Raw genomic sequence first — 8,020 nt, forward strand, 5'->3', positions numbered from 1 at the left:
CATGGCTATGTTCCAATAAAACTCTACTTGTGGACACTGAATTTGGAATTTCACATAAATTTTGACATGTCAGAAAATATTATTCTGGTTTTTGTTTTTCCCAACCATTTAAACATGCAAAAACCATTCTTGTCCGGTGGGCTAGATTTGGCCCATGGGCTGTCACATGCCTGTTGCAGAATAGAATTACTGTCAGTGGTTCAGAGGTGAACACTGAGAAGGCTCTGGCCCTCTTTACTAAGAGCTCAAACGGCAGAGATAATTTCCATCTCGAGAGACATTTCTTTTGAGATGGGACCAGAGTTCCTCTCCAAAATGTCATTTTATAAAATGCTTACCATTTTACAAACAAGAAAACCATCGATCAAAATCAAAATTAAATTAAAAAATTTTCCTACGACTCCATCTTCCTAATAGTCAGAGAGGGTTCAAGTTTCATTTAAATCTCTGTCCATATAAATGCCATTTTACTATAGTTTCGATCCTATGATAGACACAATTTTTTTTTTAATTTTGCCTTTTTCGCTTAACATTATCTTATAAAAATTCTCCTTGTTGTAACGGATTCCTTATAATGGTGACAGATATACCATAAATTTTTTGTAGAATTATTTGTGGAAGATTTTCGGGATGTTTGATGGGCTTAATTCAAAGGGATGTCTTAATTAGTCTATTCTCAGGTGTAAAAGTTTATATTTAAATACCACTTCTTTACCCCCAAGCCAGGACCCACTTGGTAGCCTGGAGCCTCCTTGATCTCCTCTAGGATTCACTTCTTCTGAGACATGAAGCCTCATGGGTCCCCTCTAAGGTCCACTTCCTTTGGGACAATGCCTTTAGCAAGTGTGGGATTTCAATCCGTATGCCTCTTGACAAAAAGACGTGCCTTCCAGACAAACCCTTTAGAGCTCTTCATTTTGAACTAACTGTTTACATTCTAGAATTTATATTGAACATGGTTGGAAGTTTGAGGAGACTAAGCACCTACCTCCTTTCCTTATAGTCAGAAGGAGTCAGATGAGAATTGGTTTCCTAGCTGGATTAGAAAACCTGGCAGGCCCTCCCCATATCTTGCCCCCTCACTCCTGACACCTTACAGATGGTGACTGACACACCCAGTCAAAGGTGGAGAGAAAGGGGAGGGTGGCTGGGTTCCCACCTGGTTTGTCTTACTGCTCCACAGGCCAGCAGGCCAGAGAGGAGAGAGTGTGAAAAGCTGGTTTCTTTCCTTCCCACACGGAGGGGTGACATCGCTAGCTGGATCACAGTGTCTCACTTCCTTTTACTTTTCTCTTTGCTTTCAGAATAGGAAGCAGTGCATCTGGCCAGGAAGAGAACTGTAGCCATTGAGAGGAGGTCCCTGCCCATCGAGCCTAGAGAACAATGAACTAGCCAGTTCATTATGCATCCTGAGTTTTCTACTGGCCTGATGAACCGAACACATTTCCTGGGCATGAGCACTTGGGGACGATGACAACTGAGGAAAGCACAGAGGATACATGAGAGGCTGGGACAAACAGAACCGACTACTTTGTGGAGATGATTTAGCCAAATGGGTTATGAAGCTCTGATTAATTAAGGTTGGTCACACATTTGGCCAACTGGCCAATAAGAATAGCAATTGATGGGGGCCCACTGCATCTGTGGCCATGACTATCAGAGCTCTTAAAAACAGGAATGATTTCAAATGAAATCTGAAAGAGGAGTGTTTCGGGTGAGCTGGAGCGTGGCTCGGTGCCCGTAGACTGGTGCTTCCCGAATGTTTTCATCCACCGAGCTGCACGCACTGGGAAGCAGTGGAAGGGGTGAGCAAGGCCAGTGACCACTGTGTGATCTGCTTTTTTTCCACTTGACATTTTGTCATAAACATATTCCTATTTTCACAGACTTCTTTTAATTTTGAGAAATTTAAAAGTGACAGGAAAGTATAAAGATCGTAATAAACACCATATTTTCATGACTCAGACATAAGAACTAGTAATATTTTGTCACATTTACTTCTAGCCACCGCCCTCCCCTCTGAGAAATGAAACTACCATCGCAGTCCTCCGCCCCCATCCCCAGGCGTGACCACGGCGGTCATGGGTTTGGTATGCGTCCTCCAGCATATTTCTGATACTTTAATATTCATATCATATTCGTACTGTATCAAAAAAACGATATGTGTGTATGAATGTTTAATATATAACAGATACCACGTATAAATATAGCATGTAAAAACATACCATACTAGTGTGTGTATGTATTTATGTGTGTGTGTGTGTGTGTGTGTGTGTGTGGTGTCTATATATCAGTGCCTGATATACCTGGTACTTAATAAATATATATGTTTATTTTAGGCAAAGCAACCCTTGGTTGACTTCACAGATTGCAAGGACTTTGTCAGCTTACAATCCCTTATTTTTTATTTTTTTATGCCTACAGCACCTGGTCTTCCTAGGTGGTCTCCCATCCAAGTACTAACCAGGCCTGACCCTGCTTAGCTTCTGAAGTCAGACAGGATCGGGCTTGTTCAGGGTGGCATGGCTGTAGCTTAATAAATATTTATTGAATGTCTATCTATAAACAATGTATGCTATTTTTGTGTTTTTAAATTCGTATTGTCACAAACAATCTTTATCACTCTGCATATTCCTCTATTCATTTAATAATATGATTTGAGAGCTATAATTGTGGCTATACATATGCCTGGTTCATTTCTTTTAACTGCCTCATAATATTGTACTGTAGGAAAATAGAGGGTTGTATTTATTTCATTTCTCTAGTGACAGACACTTAGGCTGCTTGCAGTGTTTTTCTTTTTCTTTTATTTTTGCTATTGAACTCAGAATGCTTCAGTAAACTTTTTTGTATACATATAAGAGAATTTCAATGATATAGACTCATATGTTTCATTGATGGTTTTTATTGGTTAGCATTAATAAGACTCCTTTATATATTCTGGCTACAGATCTTTTTGACGTTTTAGCTGTTGCGAATATATTCCAAACTAATCTATTGGAAGCTCTGCCTTTGGGAATTACGAGGTTCATTAATAAGGTGGATACTGACCCACGATACTCATCTGGCTCCCGCGTCTATTTTCAAAAGGGAGGCAGAATATGATTAAACATCTTCAAACCACCAAATTTTGAGAATACAAGTTTAAAGGACTTTGGTACCCTCTTTTGAATCTATTTAGCAAAATGGGATTGATGTGAGAGCAGTCTAGAAGTGTGTGCTCCAAGAGTGCTTTCTCTAGGGATGGAGCAGCATATGTCTCTACGCAACAGAATTTCAAAGGGAGGAGTAAGTGTCCACAAACCACAAGATATCGCAGAATAAATTCTTAAAGGAATGTACTGAATATAATATGCTTCATAATCCCTTCCCAACTGACAGAAATGGGCGTGTTTCATTCTTTGCTACAGAGGGTCTGTTTAGGGGGAATTTAAAAAGTTGGGGGTCAAGCAAACAGAACAACTAATTATCTCGATAAAAAATTGGGGAGTAAATTGGACAAGATACCCTTCCAAGTTCCTCACAAGTCAAAATGTTATGCTTCTACATTAGAAGCTCTCAAAAGGCAAGGACCCAATTTCCTAATTTCTTATTATCCTAATTCCTTGTTTCTGGGTTCAGAGGACACATTTCAGTTAAGCTTGTTAAATGAATCAAAGAAGTCAGTCTTACCATTTTAATGATTTTAGGGGGAGTCCTTTTCCTAACTTTTTGCTGTTTTTGTAGTTACAAGCATTTTGAAGCTGTTAGTGAATATGTGGAAAAGCAGGATTTGAAAAACCCAAGGATTTGAAAAAGAATGAACCCTCCAAACAGGAAAAAATATGTAGGGATTCAGCTGTACCAGGCTCATAGGCCGACTCACTGACTCATTCTGTAATCACAGCTCAAAAGCTAGTACAGGTTATTTAATGGCTCTATAAATGTTCACCCAAATCTAATTCCTTAGCATGTTTATACCACACAAGAGAGAGGTGGGTGAGTGCACTGGAAAGTATCCTATTCTAATATTCCACTTACAAGGAGACATCTGTACATTGGGAAGGCACTTGCTCAAGCAAGACTCAAGCTGATAAGTTTTGCATTTTCGGTTTCAGTCTTTACTTCCCCTTCTAATTCTCCCAAATCCCTATAAATGGCCTCGATGATATGGATACAGGCAACTTCAAGCAAAATAAAAACTACCAAGTACATAGCACGTATAACATACCAAACACTGCTAGAGGCTCTCCAGTGAATTTTCTTTACTATCCCAGACAACTTAGTATTACTTAGTATCTGCAACTTTTTTTTGGTGAGGGAACTGAGGACCAGAAAGGTTAATCAATTAGTCTGGGGTCACACAGCAACTACTAGATCTGGCCCTTGGCTTTGGCCCAGTTCCATGCTGACTCTCTCTCCCTGACTCACTCAGGCGATTTCTCGGCTGGGTACCTGCTGCGTATCTGCTCTGCCGCTTTTTACCAGGAGCTTTTTACCTCCTATCACGCTGAGCCCTCTACTCCGGGAATCTGCTCGACCACATGTCCTTCCTCTGTGTGCTTTTGCTCCTTCTAAGCCCAGTGGTCTTATTTGTACCATTCATTCATTCATTCATTCAACTAGTTTATTAAGAAACCGCCTGTCCCAGCCCTGTGTTAGGTTCTGGGGACAAAAAGACAAATGGGACCCAATTCTTATCCTTAGGAAGCTGCCTGTTTAATGCTTCAAGTCCTTTCAGGGATTCTTAAATAAAAAAGCAACCATTAGGGAGGTTGCCACCCTCTCTATTCCCCAGAGATCTCTGTAGGACTAAAACAATGCTCATGGCTGCCAAACGCAAGGGCCACGGAGAAGAAGGGAAAAGGAAAGAGGACGGGAAGGAGAAGCTGAAAGACACAAATCAAGGGAATGACACTCATCGACATCAGCGCCTCCCTGCTCTGGGTGGTACCTTGGGTGGCCTTCCCTCGCTCAAGTATTTGCACCCATGGCAGAATAATACCATTCACTGATGGTGCCACACACGTCGCTATGGAGTTCAGAGCACTGTCGGCCACACTTCACTCATAAAAATGGTTCTTATATGGCATGTGTATACTGCATTGTTCTGGAACCTGAACTCTTCTCTGCTGTTCCCTAAAGAGCCAGACTGATAGAACTTCTCGAATGCTCTGAAAATCAAGCCCTCCAGAAAAAAGAAAGTGAGCAGAGACTGAGTGTGTTGCATTTCCTTTAGGCTTGTCGCCTTGGCCGTATCACCTGTTATGATTAGCTGCATGGGAACACTAAGACCCTTAAAGCTGAGTGTGTGCATGCTTTACCTGTGGTTCCTACACCAGTGTCACCACTGCGACTATTAGAAGTCACTGCATAAAACTATGCAGTAGGGAGAAAAACAAAACAGGACCCTGTCGCATTCTTACCCTTATAATTACAGCTTTCATTCAGTTGACAGATGAGAAAAGGAATACGCAGGAGAGAGAGAGTAGGCAAGGCAGGGGGATGATGGGAAGGGAGACCCAGGAAGGGTTTGGTTATTAGCAAAAGCAAGACTGTACTATGTTTACCACGAAGCAAGAAATTGTTTAATGAGATGATTCTGGCAGCCGAGCCCACTTCCAAAATACACATGTCAGCAAGGGCATCTCTCCACCGGTGTTGAAGACCTCGGTCGTTACCGAAAGTGATAAACTGGGTGGGAGGGACATGCTAAGACTTCCTCTGCACACATTCTTTATGCCGTGCGACATTCTTTAGGATTAGATACAACAGTCCCATGTTTTTTAATGACTAGCATGCATCGAAGAGGCCTTTAAACACACCAGAACGTAAAACCTACCAGTGGCTACATCTGCCAAACGTTATATTTTATTCTACAGCAGCTCTGAGGTTAAACCGTCTACTACAGGCATAGTTTATATACAGAAACAAACATCATAGTTCATAATCACACGCAAGGCACTCTCTTCACCAGATGAAAAGCAAACACCTTCTGATCTATGACATCCTGATTCATAACGTGGTTCAGATGGTCTGACATAATATTAAGAGAAGAAGCCCTTGAAATAAATTTGTAACTGCGGACCTACCGTGATCTCTCTCACCAACTAGGTTAGTTCGGGGGCCAAGGGACTCAGGCCACTTCAGGAACCCAAACATTTTCTAAGTGTAAATGATTTTTCAATAGATGTAGAGGTCTACAGATAAACAACCATCTTTTAAAACCAGCTAATTCAAATCTACATACTGTTCTTTCTCAGACATTTCCTCAAAACGTCACATTGAATAATTCCAATCGACAGAGGCGAAGTCTCAAAATCATACAGGAATATGGGAGATGATACAGTAGGCGAGCTGATGGCTCATGCTTGGGGTAAAGCGCTATGAGCTTTTTCGGGGAGAAGAAGAAAGGGAAGTAACAAAGGAGGGAGAATGGACTTCTCTCCCTTCGGTCTCTCAATCTTTAAAGTCAGAGATGTATATATATATAAATAAGGTTGCTGGAGAGGCTCATGGGCCATAGATCCGAGGAGAAACACATTAATGGGATACATCCTAAAGAAATCCTCAAGTTCTTTGCCTGGGACCCAAGGACAGGCTTCAGGGAATTATAAAACCCTGACATTTTGCTCAAGAATTCTGTGTATATGATATCATGTGCATTTTTATAGGGAGAGTCTATAACTTTTCAGGGTTCCAAAAAAGATGCCCATGGCCCAACAAAGCTTAAGTCTTGAAGGAGGAAAACTAACCAAATGTAGATGACGTTGAACTGAGATATTCTTTATTTAATATTCAGAGTTGTTTTTATAAGAGGGCGAAAGACTCCTTGGTAGTCAGCTGTTCTTATCTCCATAAAGCAATATATAAATCCCTGTTTTTGCCTAGAGAAGATACTAATATCACAGATGTTTAAAAAGTGTATTTACTTTTTCTGTTTCTTACAAGTAAGGTCGAGTGTACAGCAGAAAGCATATCTTAAAATCAGATGTGATCTGCATTTGGTACCATATTCAGAAACTCCTCCATGGGGCCAAGTTTTAGTAATCTAGATATCTTCTTTCTCCTCTGAAAACAGAGTTTAAATCATTATCTCACTCTGCAATAAATTGTCATTTTCTTTAAGCTGCAAAATTAGTTAAATGTCACCGCTTCAGGCACAACAATGGTAGATTCCAATGGAATAGTGGTGAGTTACCTGAGTGAAACACGATGAGGTAAAAATAAGTGAGACTCTCTCATTGTTTCACAGGATTTTTACTCCCCAAGAGGAAAAGCAAAAGTAAATCAAACAGGAGTTGCCAAGCTCTTTTGAACTCTCATTGATCTGATCAAAGCTCACCTTCAGAGGCAGCTCAGTGTCCCCGCCTCCCACTTACATTCGATGCAGAAGGACCTGTCTCACAGTGACAACGGCGGGCAGGAGGTGACAAAGGAAGGATGGACTCCTCCATCGGTAAAATAATTACATTTTTAAAGAAATCCACTTTTAAAATTGAACACCTCAGACAAAGGAGCTGTTTCCTACTTAATTTGTATCCCATATTGCCTATTGATTTTTCTATCCTGAGCCGCTAGTATAAGGTCTGGTACTCAGTAAGCGCTAAATAAAAAAAAAATTTAAAAGCATTTTTGCTTCTTGCTTTTCTGCTGGTCCATCTGTGATGCAAAGGTTAGCTGTAGCTAGTTCAGCACCGTGACAGTCTCTGAATTAAGGTCGGGTAGTCTAAATTAAGTTTCACTACAAATATTTAACCATCTAAAAGTCCTAGTTTCTTTATACTAATAATACTTTTATATCTATTTTTAAGAAATTTTTATTTTATTTTCTATATCTATCTTGAAAAAGACAGAGCAGAAATTTCTTTTGATATTAGGAGAAGAGTTGAAAGGTAAATTCAAACCATGCTGTATAGGCATTGAATAAATACAACCGATCAATCAAGGAAGGGTGGGTTTAAATCTCCCCGGGTTCAGTCAATTTTGCTTCATATCAATTTAAGGAAGAAAAAAGGAATTCCTGGACATTTCTGAGAGA

General features: G+C 40.4%; 1 protein-coding gene and 1 pseudogene across 2 annotated transcripts in view; both read right to left on the reverse strand.

Annotated features, from left to right (window-relative positions):
- The window catches only part of CUNH1orf21 (chromosome unknown C1orf21 homolog), a 122,438-nt gene that overhangs the window by 11,807 nt on the left and 102,611 nt on the right, over positions 1-8,020 (reverse strand). The gene's annotated exons all lie outside the window — the stretch shown is intronic.
- On the reverse strand, positions 2,416-2,534 carry LOC112476485 (annotated as a pseudogene).

Source organism: Pteropus alecto, unplaced genomic scaffold (genome assembly GCF_000325575.1).
Source record: "Pteropus alecto unplaced genomic scaffold, ASM32557v1 scaffold101, whole genome shotgun sequence".
NCBI lineage: Eukaryota > Metazoa > Chordata > Mammalia > Chiroptera > Pteropodidae > Pteropus > Pteropus alecto.